Raw genomic sequence first — 15,575 nt, forward strand, 5'->3', positions numbered from 1 at the left:
TCCTGCTCAGCTCAGCCTTTGTCCTGCACCTCACAACCTGCTGAGGTTCAGGTCCAAGCCTGTTTTAGCCAGAGGAAAGAGATTGTGCACAAACACACCACAAATTTCATCTGCTGCTGTTCTGTGTTGGCTTTGCTGTGCTGGGCCAAGAGTAAAGGGGCAATAAAACTGCCCCCAAGGTCTGCTTACTCTTTTTTCTCGTTCAGATTTCTCACTAATCAGTGCTAATGGGAGATATCAGCAAAGCTGAGAACCTACACAGAGAGGGCAAGTGCTCCTCTTCCTCAAACCACTCAATAAATTAGTTCTCCTGATTTCCCGTAATTTGAGGTTTGGAGGGGTTTAAGGATGCAAGGAAATCAGTGAAAACAATCAGGCTGAAGACCCCAAAATTCAYGGTCTCCAKTYCCAGRCTCACATCACTCCAGGCATGACCAYGTGCTCTGCAGAGCTTCAGCCCCTCCTAAGGACAGATACACAACACAGGCCCCTGACAGCCTTTACAGCACTGAGCTTTGGCTTCAGGCAATTGGGGTTAATGCTGTAAGGTGCAGAAGCACAGGGTTCAGTCTTCCTTGTTCATTACCCATTTTTAGATCTTCTATTATACTATATTACACTTCTATACTTGTCTCTTTCTTACTTATAATACAGCCTTTTATTACTTTCTGCATTGCAAATGATAATAAAAAACACCTCTCCCTCTTAGCTGATTTTATCACTATTTATTTACTTTATCATCACAAAACTTAGGCTATGGTCTCCTCAGGTGAAGCAGATTTGCTCTGCTTTGCCCATTTTGGGCTGGCAGCAGTGCCCAAAGCTGAGCAGGGGCAGCTCCCAGGGTTTGCCTGCATCAGCTCTTTCCTGCTCTCCATATCTATAATCATTTGTGCAAGGAAGAGTGTTCTTAAATGGACTCCTGCTGGTACTGAGACAGCATTATGGGAGGCTGAGGGAATTCTGCTGTATTTATGGCAGCCAACAGTTCAATAAAGCACAGGCACAGCTCCCTCTGCGTGGCACTTTGCAAGTTACGACTTTCCCTCTTTTCAGCATCTTCATATTGCTGCTTTTTGAACACCTTTCCCTCAAGACCCCAAACTCATCCATAATTTCCTGGCTGACTTAACTAAATCTAAATTTCAGGGAGCAACTGAGGCATATCCAGCCCAAGGAATGAGCATGGTCTCACAGCTAGCAGCCTCTGCACAATCCTTCTGAGCTGCTTTTTGTTTTCTGCAGGGATGCCACATTTTATGGAAACCTTTTTCTGATTTCTTCAACTGGTGTCACCCCTTGTCTGGCTCGTGTATGAGGAATCTAAGGTCAAGACTGCTGTAATTCACTTATTTTTCCTTGCTTGACTGAACTGTAGATTGCACGGAGGACAAATGTCTGACCCACAYTTTCCCTGGAGATCTCTGCCCGGGGATGCAGCCCACTCTCACCCTTGGTGGAGCTCACAGGATGGTGTTTGCCCTGAAAAACAAAGAACCCTCTGCTTGCACTGAGCCCAAAGGATCTGCAGTGGCTGGGATAAAGGCACACATTCCCTCTGCTCCACTGGCAGGATCCTCAGCAGGAACARCAGAGAGCTGGGGCCAGTTATATCCTAAATCATGTTGCTAAATTCACCCAAGGATGTGTCCAAATCCCAAGACACCTGAGCTAATCTGAGGATAAAATAATTCCTGAGAACACAGCCAGGTGACTCTTCAGCTCTCCAGCATCTCAGTGAATCTCCAATTTCTTTGATGTCCTGGCTGTCTCGATGCATTTGTTCATCTGTTAATCTTTTAGCTCTTCTATCCACTGAGAAATAAATCTTCTAAGTGCAAAACAGTGTTCAGACAGCACAGTACAAACACACTCATTTGCAGCAGCACTCAATTCCTGCTCTGCACAGGAGTGGCCTCTCAGTCCCACATCTTTAGTGGTGGGTGAGGAGAACTGGGAAATCGTGGATGTCTTCCCATGGTGGGGGAGGATCAATGAAAGACTTTCTTGCACATCTTTTCCTGTCACAGGTCCCCTGAATGGCAAATTGAGTTAAAATTCGAGCTTTGAATAAGCTACCAAGGATTTGGAGTGTCCTGGATAACACTGTCCCAAAGTTTTATTCTCTTTCACATCTAACAAAGTGACRGAGTTGTTTTCCCTACTCCACCTGAAGAAGTGGAATAACAGAATTGTACAAACTCTGCTGGAACCCATGTGATTTTAGACACATTCTGGTCCATGAAGAGCCTCTTTCCCCATGGAGGCACAAAGGACCCTCTCCGTGGTGTGACATGGGACAAGGACACACCACCACCATCACTGGGGCTTTGTGCTATTCCACCATCCCAAATCACCATCTCAGGCAGCTGCAATCTTGCTGACACACTGAATCACCCCAAATCCACTCCTTTAATGCTAAAAATACAATTTTGAAGACCAGGGGGCTTTTTAAAAGCTATGGAAAGAGTGAAAGTACTACAGCAGCAAAGTGCTGCTGTTTCAATAATGAAAAGTTCAGGCTGCAGCCCACATGGCTTTGTCCTTGTGCTGTGCTTTGGAGTCTGACTCTTCTCTCTCCTCCATGTTCCACACTGGTGTAAGTCCATCTGTTTGCATGGGAATCTCAGCCCAGTTTATGCTACTGTAAAGGAGGACAGAAAGGTCTTAAAAATTTGTTTAAGTGGCTTATGTTTGTAAAGGATTCAATTTGATTATTTTCTGATATCCTGAGTCAATTCCTGAGACACCTGTCCACAAACCAGGAGCTGCAAAATCTATGCAAAGCCAGAGAAGGCAGCTGAGGAGTTTATGCTCWGGGGGTTTGAGCAATGTTTACCCAACACTTTCCTTTGAAGCAGACGTTTAGGAGATGCTCTGCTTTTAAACCTAATTCTGCCTTGCAGAGCAGAACCAATTTGGAGACTAATAATGAAAGAAAATGATTTAGAGATGAACAGATAATTTGTTCAAAATCAACATTTGTTTTCCAGTGTGATACTCCGGAGCTTTTAGTGGGATTCCCATCTCCCGTTCAGGTGTAAGCCTGTACTTAGAGCAGCAGGCTGGAAAGGTGGCTGCATGAATATAGATTGTTTCATTATTTGCTCCTGCTCTTGAATTTTCCATCCCAGCAATTGGCACATAAGCCCTTTTTATTGACCATGGGTGCTGCTTATTTTGGCTCCGGTATTTGCAGGACTGGATTTTGACCTCTCTCCCAGAGCTGGGCAGGAAGGGTAAATGCACTGCTGTGCACAGTTACAGCTTGTTGAATTCTGCACTGAGGTAAGCTGCTGCCATGAAATTGCTCCTGTCCCACCTGCAGGAGGTGGATGAGGAGACATTCTCCTCTGGGTGACTCCCCACAACATGGGAATAACTCCTCTGGATCCCAAGGTGCCTCAGAAGTCCATGTTTTAACAAAAAAAAAGACACAAGTAACAGGATTTTCAGAACTACCCAAGTTCCCAAGTTCCACTTATTACAACGGGTGTTAGCTACTTCTGAAAATCCCATTGAGCACCTAAATGCCATAACAAATCTGACCCTTAATCTCAGTTCTTAGTTCTGCAACAGAGGTAATAGCACTTCCCAGCTCCATAGGGAGGATGAAAAGATAAATATATTAGCAGTTGTGAAGCAGTTASTGAGGCCAGGGAAGTACCAGGGATAAAGGGCTGGCACTGGATAACTGATCTCTCCAAACATGTGGTACTGTGCTTCTTCCTTCATCAAAAATAGTGTTAGTCCTGTTCCTCCCCTGAGCACACCCAGCTCCAGCTCACCACTCTTAATTTGCAGTGCTAAATCTGCTTTTTAAGCCCTTCTCCTCAATCCTACYCCCAAAGCACCTCCCATTTTAAAGGGAGGTGATGGCATGTGGGCATCTCACAGTGAACCCCTGGAAATCGCTAGAAATTCTGTTCTCCTCAAAACCAACAAGGGAGCAAAAAATGTGTCAACCCTGCTTTGCAACAATTTAAAGGAAACCAGCACACAAGCTTCTATTGTGGTTCCAGAGGAAAGTCATTCACTTGGAAAGATCATTACTTACCCAGATTTCTAGTTTTCATTTCCTTCATCATAAATTATCACATTAATCACTTCAGTACCAYGGAATCTATTTCCCTCTTGTTCCTCCCCTCACCCCCTCCAGGATAATACAGCATTTTCCTTACTCTTATGAACAGCCTTTTGAATTTGGGGTAAAAAAGGGRTATTAAAGATGTGAAGGCAGTATCACCTGCAGTTGGGGCTGCTGATGTGCTCCCAATACAGTGGACATAATTCTGTTAAAAGGGAAAATTTGATGTAAATAGTTGTGAGGGGAATTTTGCCTAGATCCAACACTGATGCAAATGTGACTTGTGACTTGCAATCTGTGCCTTGCACCAAARGCTACAGCAGAGGAGAGGGATGATCCTCAACACATGGAAGGCTTAATGTGAACTGAAGACCTTCTGCTACCACTTTGTAATTTTTCTCATTTTATTTATTTATTTATTTTTAAACAAGAAGCGCTCTCAAGCTCCAGAATTCCTTGTCCCCACAAGGGATTTTTCTGTGTGGGGCACAAACACTGCCTGCAGTATGGAAACGGAAAGAGAAGTTCATGCTCAGGAGGAGAGGAGCATATGATGCAGCAGAGTGGGAACAGGAGCTAATTTAATTTTGCTTAGAAACCTCTGGACTGAGAATAGAGCATGTATTACTGCAGCTGTAGCCCATTACTCCTAATGACTCTAATTATTTCTTATGGTATCCATCTGACCAGCCATAAGATTCACGTTGAGCATAAAATTAGCCAACGCTAGCACCGTGCCTGCTTACATCTCATGCAATTGGTAAATTACGCCAGCGAGTAAACACGGAGCTCCATCAATTTGCTGGTAATGAACCAGCATCTCGGGCTGAAATTTGTTTTCAATTTTAGCTCCCTTGTTTCAATGAAATCAATGGGATCACCCATTCACAGTGACTTACACTTCTGGCTTCATTATTTGTGTGTTATCTCATATGTGTCTACTCCTAGGACAAAACACAATGCTGTTCTCCCTATTAACTGGAAGTTAATTAGGTTTTACTGRATTGCAAAGAAGGCATGCTTAGTTTTTATTTCTAGAATGCTTTTAAATGTTTTTATTTAATTGTCTTCGCTTGTGCTGGAACAGAAAGAAAGTGTGTGAGGAGGAACAACAGGCTGAGCCTGACTCACCTGGTGAAAACCTCAATTGAACATAATTTCAAACAAAGTTCTGTCCCTGCCCTGAGCTCTACCCTTCATCACCAGAATTCCTTCCTGCTGGTGTTGCCATTTCATGACAAAAACATAGGGTAAAGTGTGGCAAGAACAGCAATTCTAATATAAAGCAGGAAAGAGAAAAAAAGAGAGCTGGCCTTGGTACACCAGAACAAGAGTATAAAATCAAAAGGGGGAAATGCACAATGTCTTTTTCTAAGATACCATGTTTTTGACAAAAATATGACCTAGGGGGCACAGCACAAAAGCAGCAAACACTCTGAGAGCTTACAGAAGAGATCATCTCTAATAAGAAAATATGTATCCCTGTTATTTATTGCCTCGCATTGACATAAATCTTGTTTTCAATTACATGTTAATGAAGCACACCAATTACTGTTTGAATAGGGACATCTGATTACAGTCTCAATCAACAGAAATAAATCTTGATTATGGAAGGTTTCCAGGGTATTTTCTTTAGAAACAATTAGACAAGTAAACAAGGATATATTATTATCATGTCATCCAATTGTAGATCCTGCCTATYGCTGTAAATACTGGTTAGTTTGACAGTGTGCATCACCATACAGTTTGCAGTGYTTATGCTGCAAATTGAATAAGTGACAATTCCACTGCAGCCAYAATCTGAATGAGATTGTTATGGCTGGGGGTCCAAAACCTCGTGCCATTTCTAATGTGATTCACTGAACAGTAAATGAAAATTATTTTAGCTATCTCCCCAAACCATGGTTAATTCCCAAGCAAAACCCACCTAAATCTGTCAGAGACCTGACAGGTGCACAGGTCTAATGATGCTTTATTGGAAATTACAGTTTTCTAATTGRGTTAGGGATAAGTCTGGCTCAAACAGCAGGGGGTGCAACAAATTTTCTCCTCTGTATTTGGACAACACCGATGCTGAGGAGATTTTATACAAAGCTGAGTCAAGAGAAAGACAAAAAGGAGTTGAAAAAGTTGCCCTTGTGCTTTGTTTGTAAGCTTTACTGTTTCCTTGGATAGGGAACCTTGTGTTTACAACTTTCCTTTCCTCTGTTTTAAATACAGCTCTTACAGCTTCAAGAAGTGYTTCATCACCAGCAGGGCAATAAATCTGCTGCTGGTTTTGGTAACTTCATCTCAGAGCCCAATGRACCAGGTTATGTATTTTTCACCGAGTTTGAGTTATGGGTACTGTGTTTAGTGAACTTTTCCTGAAGACAGTTCATGCTAAAGCAGCATCTCCTGACCATGTAAAGGACATWTCTTATTATCTCTTCAGAGACTGCAACTCTGTGAGAAGGGCTAATTAACAGGAGTGGCTTGAAACCACCCCAAARTAGGTCATAGCCAGCACCAGGAAGATGCTCAGCTAATATAAAAAAAGGTTTGAGATGGTCCAGACAAATGAGTAATCAGAGGAGTTTGTACGAATGGYATTGTCTTGCAGCACCAAGCAGGTGAGAACCAACTTTCATTCTCCCTCCAAAAAAATGCCATTCCTCAGCAAGAGGAAAATGTTGAACATATGGAGCCTCCCACCACACTGCAAATCCCCTGCTGCAGTCTCCCAGTACACTCTGCACTCGCTGAGGCTTATTCAAAGCACTAAAAAGCAGTAAAAGTAGGAAAACATGGAGCAGTCAAAATACAATTGTAAATTCTTTGTGATTGCCTACCATGCTACAGCAGAGGAACTGCTGAAGGCAAGGTAATTATGTAAAGTTGTCTTAAATGTCTTAGGGTATTTTTTTTCCCTTTTCTACGTTTAAAGTAATTTCTGGCATGGTTTACTAGAAGCCAAATATAGTATTTAGAAGACAAAACCTGAGATCAAGCAGAAGATATCAAATTAATCTAGGGAGAAAAATGAATGTGCAGTACTATTGAGATCTAGYTTCATTATGAACTGGAGAAGTGGTGAAGGGCAGAGATTGTCTAAGAAAAAAGCGCAAGATTAATGTTTAACGAAGTGGAGGTATGGCTGAGAAAATTAAAATCATCTGGATAATTAAAAAATTCTGTTGCTTATAAATCAAGGAGCGAAATTATCATAAAAATTGGGAGATAGCTGAACATGATGTGTGGTAAATACAGATGTGGTTTAAAAAGATGATGTGTCTCAGCAGACAGGGAAGGGATTCAGGGATGTAAAAAGAATTAYTCCKACTCTAAGTGYAGAGATGACTGCAGCGTCCTTCTCSCCACCTGGGATGGTCCMTCTTTCAGCCTTAGGTGGCAAAYTGGGACATCCAGAGCCATCTGTGTGCCATGTGGGGAGAAAAGTCCCAGAAACAGCAGCTGGCTGTGGCCAGAGGGAGATGCTGAGTGGCTGGGGCTGCAYCCTGAGCAGGGACAGAGCTGCTGTGCACTCTGAGCACACCTGGATGGAAAAACCCACAGCAGGTCAGGCTGGGACTCAGCAAATCCAGCCCAAAGGAGAGGGTCCTGTCTGTGGACATGGCAGGGACAGGTTGGGAAGGGCTTAGAGMACCCTGGCCTAGTGGGARGGGTGGGATGAGATGATCCCRAGGGWCCCTTCCAACCCAAACCACTCTGTGATGRTCTCTGRCAGTAACCACACTGTGAAATACAGCAGAGTCAGCTCTGGCTGCAGGAAACCAAAGGACAGATGACCCCTCTCTTGGCATGGTCAGAATTGGGCCAGAAAATGACATTATCACAGAGCAGGGTGAGCTCCTTGTGCTGCTATTGATGCCACTGGCTGGCACTTACAAATTTGTAATTATTTTATTACAAAAAACTGACCACACTTTCTTCAAGAGTCAGTTTGGCTCAAAACTGCTCAAGTACCAGTTTGGAAATGTCTTCATGGCTAACCCGTGTGTGGTAACCAGGGGACTTGGACTCACAGTGTTGCTGTGCCTGACCCACTGACCACAGCCTTCCTGCACCCCTAAAACCAACAGAGCCAGAGTTACCCCATCTACTACCTAAACCACCTATTTATTTCTCTTGTTACCTCTCTTCTTGCAATAAATTAAAACAAATCAAAACAAAATAAATTCCTCCTCCTGGTGGGTGCGTTAACGACCACGCTCATTTCGCACACGGAGAAGAATAATTACTTTTCATGTTACCATAATTGCCTAAACCACAAATGCATTTTTTAAGAAACAAAGGTTGGGCTGGTGTAAGTTTCTAATTACAGGTTGAAGGCTTCTAATTAAAAGGCATAAATTGGAAGAAAYCCTTTCAAGCAGAATTGCAGGAGAGGCTGCAAAGACTGGGTGTTATCTTCATGTGCTGTCACTGTGCGGGGGGGGAGAAAAAGGAATAAAAACCAAATGTTGTGGCTCTTCCTCGGGGCCACTGACACCGTTTGTACCCAATGTCTAATGAGGTGCTGCCCTTACAAGCACAGAGGAGATAAACCCATCACAGGGGAGATCTGCAGGGCCACCACATTTCACAGCAATCCTGAGCCACTGGTGCAGGCAGAGCAATGCTGTCCCAGGGGGAACAGTTTAGGCTTCAATCAGATTTTTCTTGAAGTTTCTACTGCCTGCTGGATGGTGGCAGAGGACAGAGGCCACCTGAGTTAGCCTAAAATGATAAAACCTGATGAAAAAATGCATGCTTGAGTCAGGTAAAAGTTGCAGGGGGAACCCATACAGTATTTGTTAACACAGACAGTGCATGGTTCTCTGTTTTGGGGTGACTGTCAAATCAGTGAATTTGGGTGAATTTGGGCCAAATCTCCGCTACTTTCCTGATTTGCTCTTCTGCTTTATTTTGAAAGAGGGCAGCATGATGTAATTTTTTTTTCCTGTTTTCCAGGTTTTTGAAGAGTTCCTGCAGAGCCGACCAGCATGTGATCCCTGACAGAGAAATTGCTTTCCTGTGATAACCCAGAGCACTCCAATGAGAGGATTACTGSCAGGGGTGCAGAGCTATGCAAATACTGCAGTCATTACCACCAGACTTTGCATGCAGCCTTCTGCATCACAACTGCTTGAGGAAGAGATGCCAATCTAGATTTTCATTTTGAATTTTTGAAGTTTGTCTGCCATGGGGTTTGTACCTGCTGTTTGGTCAGCCATAAAGGAAAAGGGTCATGTGGATTAAAATCTCCCATGGGGAGGGCACAGACTCAGCCTCCAGCACTCAATGTAGTGATGATTTACTCATTCTCTGATGATTTATTCTATTCCTTCTAAAAAGACTGGCGTTAATAGTAAATCACTGACGATGAGAAATACAGAGATAACAAAGTTTAAAAAAGGATCTGAAATGGCAGAATAAAAAAAAAAAMMWSSKGRRRAAAAAAAAGAAAGGTGTGTCTGTGTGCATCATCTACTCAGTGGTGACACCCTTGGAAACACGACTTACCTAAATGGATTTGAAGAGCTTATTTAGCATAACAAATTGGCTACAACCTGATGGGCACTTCTGAAAACCCATTTATGGACCTTCAGACACTCACATTCCTGTGGCACGTCCATTCATTGTACAGTCAATTTATAATGATTCCACCAAATTAAATCTTTATTAACAAACTTATTGACTCTGGCTTTGACTTATTGTCCACSCTTTTAATTAACTGCAGTAATGAGACAAGCAACATCCAATATAACAACTGACCAAACATTTTGCTTAAAACCTGCCGTTTATTTCGAGCAGCTCCACAAAAAACGAAGGCTGAATTGCTATTTGCTAAATGTCAATTTTCACACTCTGTTGAACCTTTTCTGAAGCCTGTCAACCACAAATCTGCAGTCATCTCTTCCCCTCTGATCAGAGCTATRTAGAGCATAGAACAGGTTTTCAGTTACTTTTCATTTTAATGCAGAAGATGCACATTTTCTGTTCCCAGTAGTCTTTAAAAAAATGGTAAATATGCATAAATTGTAAATGTAAAGGGATGCATATGCCAAGGTTGTGGCCTCATTCACAGTCACAGCAGCAATATGGTTCCATRTCTGCCTGTGCAAGGGCACAGAAAGGCTCCAAATTCCTCAAATCCAGCCCATTCTCAGGCAATAATATTGCACCATCCTGTTTTCCAAAGTGCTGGGCTCCTGCTCAGAGTTGGGAACGTTTCACCCTCCAGATCACTCRTTCACAGCCTTGCTTTGGGAGGGACAATAAAACAGAGGCATGGAATGGGCAAGACAACCAAGAATGAGACTGTGAGAGAGGCCCAGGGCTCCTCCTTGTGATCTTTTTGGCACAGAGGAGTTTGGAAGGGATGAGGAATATTTGAACAAGTCAGGCTCAAAGCTGTTTGATAGTGTAGAACAGAAAATCTTACAGCTCTTTGAGATTTCCAGCTGATTTCTTGCTTTCAAACATGCAAAAGAAAATAGGTTGGGAACTAGAGTAGAGAAGAAAATAAAGGAGTTGTGTGGGTGGGTGGAGGGAGGGAAGTAGCAGAGAGATAAAGAKATCAGAAGGAAAAAAAAGCCCAACTTGCTGAAAAAAAAGAGTATAGAGATATCTCCAAAGGGACTACTTTAATTCAGGGAAGAGGATGTTTTGCAAATTCTTAGCATCAATTTAATTTCAGCTAAAACCAAAWCTGTTTTCTATTTATCTTTTGCACATAATCACTCCTGAGTAAAACACACATTCAGAGGTAAGGCTTGGCAATCTTTCAAGACAGAAAAGTTAGATGATGTTTTCTTTAACAGCAAGAGAGGCTGAACCTGTGGTGGCCCAGTTGGCACAAACCCAACTCTTCCCAGGGAAGAACACCCCTGTCCTGCTTCACCTGGGGGGACTTGAGAGCTGTGAAACCCTGCTGCTCACAGAAGCTCTGATTCCTTCTCCTGGCTCTCTTTTTGCCCTTTGTTCCATGGAGCTGCTGCTGGTGTTCATTTTAAGACATGAAACCTGTTCTCTCCTGCTCCTTGGGCCAGCCATGGCAACATGAGAATATGTTCAACATTTCTTGACCCCCCAGGAGGTTCCTTTCCTTGGCCAAGCCTGCATTTTGGCTGCAATAACCTCCCTGGATGTCTCCTTAGCAGATAACAGAGAGACAATTCCAGCTGCTAATGGATGAGGTCAAACAGAGGTGAAATGAAAGAGATTAAAAACMAAAAAAGAACTGATGTCAGAAAAGCTGCTGCACCACTCAGTGGTAGAATAGGTTTTTGGCTGGGATTTTCAATTCATTTTACACTATTTTATTTTGATTTTTAAAAGGTTTTGTGGCTGATGTGCTGGGATTCCATTTCCAGCCTTTGTGACCTCGGGTGAGCACATCCAGCAGTCCCTGGTGGGGATGGCTCAGCACAGCCCACGAGGGAGAATTCTCCCCAGCACAGCAAAATGATACAGACAACTCTTTTCTGCTGATTTTTCCTAGTATCCAAGCCAACTAATTGGAAAACTTCCTCACAGAGTGCCCCCTCTGCTGCAAAGCACRGCCCTGAGCCATCAGCTCCATGAGGAACCTCTCCAGATGTTYTTGTGAGTTGGGAATGACCCCAGGTACACAGATCCCACCCCACTGACTTCCCAAGCACTGCTTTTAAAAGACACGAGTAGAGTTACCTTGGGAACACAACAAGAGAAAGGAAATCAKACCTTAAAAATCAACCTTAATTCTCCCTTTGCACAGCCAAACAAAATAATAATTATAATGAAGAAACATTGCAATAGAAAATATGAATTGTGGGYATTTTTTATGGTCTTAGAAACCAACAATGATCAAAGCTGTAAGGAATATTTTTTTTTTCCTGGAACTCTTTGCTTTTTCTGAATTGCCTGCACCCTCATGRCACCTCTCAGCAGTCACATTAACACTATTGATTGTCTGCTTGGTAGGTAGCAGGAGGAGAAATAAAACAGCCAAGAACTTAACTCTGTTCAGATTCCTCCAGTGCAACTGGAATGTGGGTAATTTTTTTTATGGGTGGCCATCACTTCTAAAACCTTCCCAGTGAAAATTACTGCCATGGTCCTCCCCTGTGTCAGCAACCAAAGCCACCGAGCCGGGCAGGGTGGGAGCTGGAGCCTCCCCTGCTCCTTAAAATCTGGGGTGATTCTGTTCTTTGAAGCAAAAGGCATGGGAGGTGCCTTGATTTCTGCCATCTGATGGTGCCAATCTGCCAGGTTTGCACATGCCACCTGCTCCTCAGAGCACACAGTCACCCCCCTGGAACAGAGAACACCAAATCTCAGCATTCCCTGGAACACTCCATGTCCCAGCAGCCAGGAGTGGTTATTTCCAGCTCCAGAACAGGGAATCCACTCCTCACCTGCTTTCCACAAGGAAATGAGAACATTTGTGTCATGCCCACACACCACATTCAATTCTGGGTGTCCCATCCTGCCCAGTAGCATTTCCCAGTTGTTGATGTCTCCCAGCTGGGATCTGCTGGGCCAAAGCACAGGAATGACTCAGCCTAACACATCTCTCATTTTGACACTGCCATACTGAGCTCAGAAAATCTGCAGATCTCTAGCAGAGAAATAGAGCAGAAAACTTCCTTCAGAGAAGTTTCCTCCATGGGGAGGAGGCACATGAAGCCACTCCCTCCTGTTTCTCCTTTTCAAGATGGATAAGGAATGTTCTCAACATTAATGATAAAGATTTTTCCAATGTTTCCTTCCATTTCTCGCAGTCAGACTTTTAACGTTGCCCAGATATCAAAATGCAACTTTTCAGGTTGGATCTGATCTTGCAGAGTGAAAGGTGAAGAACCCACAACCCCACCCACAKCTGTGCATCCACCTGCCAGGAAACTGCTTAATCCTGCCAGGTGAAAGCTTCAAAATAAAAACTTCAGCATTGTTTGAGCTGCTTTCTAAAACACATCCCCACGTCCATGCAGCATCCCAGCGTTTTGTGGCAGTGAATATTTGTATTTCAAAGCAATTAGGAAGTGGTGGAGGTGCAGTGGTTGGGTCTACCTCGTTTTTCTCCTTGCTGAGCCCCAGCCCTGCTGAAATCCCCACAGAGCCCATTCCAGCACATTGTCCCTGCTCTCCTCTGGTCTTGGAGCTTTGTTTCCACTGCACTATGCACAGGAAAAGCTTCTTTCATCTACACATTTAAAACTAATCCTATGCAAGAAATTATGAGCTGAACATGCCCTGGCTGCCCAAACTCAATTAGCTGTGAATTAGAAGGGAATATATTTAATATAACACAACTATTAAAAAAAAAACCCTGGAGATTTGTGAAGTTATTTACATTCCTGCTGGCCTGTTTCTGAAATTTTGGTGTTGAATTCTGATGTGCCCATTGCATGTGAAGGAGGTAACTCTATCTCACCTCCACGTGCTATCTGCTGCTGCATCTTCTGGCCTAAATGATTTTCATTCTTATGTAACAAACCACATTAGTGCTCAAGGGAAGGAACCTATTCCATCCCCAGACTCAATAAAACACAGACAATGGGATCRTGAGCCCCATCACACAGATCCTGGCTGAAACAGGAACAGAGAGAGAAACAGCTGCCTCTTACAAAACCTGGAAATTGCCAAATAATTGCTTCTCTGTCCCTCAGACATTAAATTCACTGCAGTTCTTCTCTCCAYCTTATTCCAATTATTCTTGCAGTCGCTTCCCCCCCCATTGTATTCTGCTACAGAGCAAATCACCAGGTACCAACAACCCTTGCTCTTACCCTAAAAACACACAAGTTGCCATTTTTAGCTTACAGGTGATGACAGTAATGGAGTACCCAGGATGAAACCACCAAAACCACACAAATCCCCCAAAAGAGTTTGAACAACTTCATTTCAGCAGCTGCTGTGGTGGATGAGGCAGAGAGCTGAGCTGCTGCAGTGGGAGCAGCTGCCCAGGGCTGATTTGGAGTCAAATCTGGGCAGGTTTTACCCAGCCACGCTGACTTCAGTCCCAGCGAGCTCCCRCATTATCCCAAACGCCTTTATCTCTCTAAAGGAGATCTTCTACAAAGCAGCCACATCCTGACAGTCATGCTGCTTTAACTTTACTGCTCTAGTTAGAGGTGTAATGTGGGGAGAGCTTAAAGAGATATAACTGGACAGGTCTGTTTTAATTGTTCCCACTAGAGCCGTGCTCCGTGACCTTGGACATCTACAGAGCCATAAATATGAGCTTTGATTGCTGTTCCCATAGTGACTGGCAGCAGGAACACAGTGGAGGGTGGACTAGGATCGCTTCAAGCAGGCAAGCAGCAACTGGAAATGATTAAGTTCAGAGGCTCTGGGGACACTAATGTCACTGCAGGCCAGCCAGCCTGCAAGATAAACATTGCTGGGCACTGCGAAAATGATTTTTCTATTTGCTTTCCACTGAGAGAGTGAACTAGGCTACACTTTAGGCACCAGGCTTGGCAAATGAGAGCGTGAGCTCTTCTGAGGCGATTTCTGCCAGTCCTTTCTGCTGCTGGAGATGTCAAAGCCAGGTTTGTGCTGAGAGCACGGAGTGCTGGGGAGCAGAGCAGGCATGGCTGATCCATGGGGAATTTTGCACCTGGAGCAGACACAGGAGAGGATAAACCATGCCAGGAGTGTCCCTGCTCAGTGCCAAAATCAGAGTGGCTCTTCCTGCCCCGCTCTGCATTGTGCAATGAGGGCTGTCAGGGAGTTTGGTGTGGAAATGGGACACTTCTGGCATCCCATTCCACACAGATTCAGGGACAGGAATACAGACTGTCCCTCAACTGTGACACCCAGCTCTTACTCTCACTGTGCTCTGCTCTCTGAATACACAAACAGAACTCAAATAGCTCTGAACTCTCCCATTTCAATGTAATAAACGGTAGAGTTTCAGRAAAAACACATCCACGTGCTGGTGGCCTGAGTGTATGTACAAAAGCAGCTCAGGAATATTTCTTTTGGCAGAGGGCAGAGCAGGAGGAGCTGAGCTGTGCTWATGGCAGTTTCTGAGTGATTTCCTCAGTGGGTGCCCCAACTGCCCACCCACACAATTTCCCAAAGCCCCCAGCAACCAGGGCCTGGCACATCCCAGGAAAAGGGGAATTACACAGGGGCAAATCCAGCACCACCAACAGACCACCCAAAACCCTCACAAATACAACAACTTCACCAGCTTCAGGAGTATATTCAGGTTTGGAATGGAAAATACCTCCTCTGCCATCCAGGATAAATCAGTAATTACTCAGACAGGAAGCAACACTGAGTCTAYCCATCCACACACTTTGTACACTCTCCAAAATCCACAATTTACACATTTAAACTCTGGAGTTTGGCATCGTGGCAACTTTAATGCCAACAGAAGACAGCCCAGGAAGGAACAAGTCCAAGGCATCACTTTCTCCCTTACTACATATGGCACTTAAGACATATTTGCATAGATCTGTTAACAAAGCAGGGTGATGCTCACATGTTTGGAAGCCAAGAAAACCCGGCC

The 15,575-nt window shown here is 43.9% G+C and overlaps 1 protein-coding gene across 2 annotated transcripts in view; it reads right to left on the minus strand.

Annotated features, from left to right (window-relative positions):
* SGCD (sarcoglycan delta) overlaps positions 1–15,575 on the minus strand; it is a 291,805-nt gene that overhangs the window by 5,708 nt on the left and 270,522 nt on the right. The gene's annotated exons all lie outside the window — the stretch shown is intronic.

The sequence above is a fragment of the Malurus melanocephalus genome, unplaced genomic scaffold, assembly GCF_030028575.1.
Source record: "Malurus melanocephalus ecotype Western Australia unplaced genomic scaffold, MMel_1.1 scaffold_399, whole genome shotgun sequence".
NCBI classification, from domain to species: Eukaryota; Metazoa; Chordata; class Aves; order Passeriformes; family Maluridae; genus Malurus; species Malurus melanocephalus.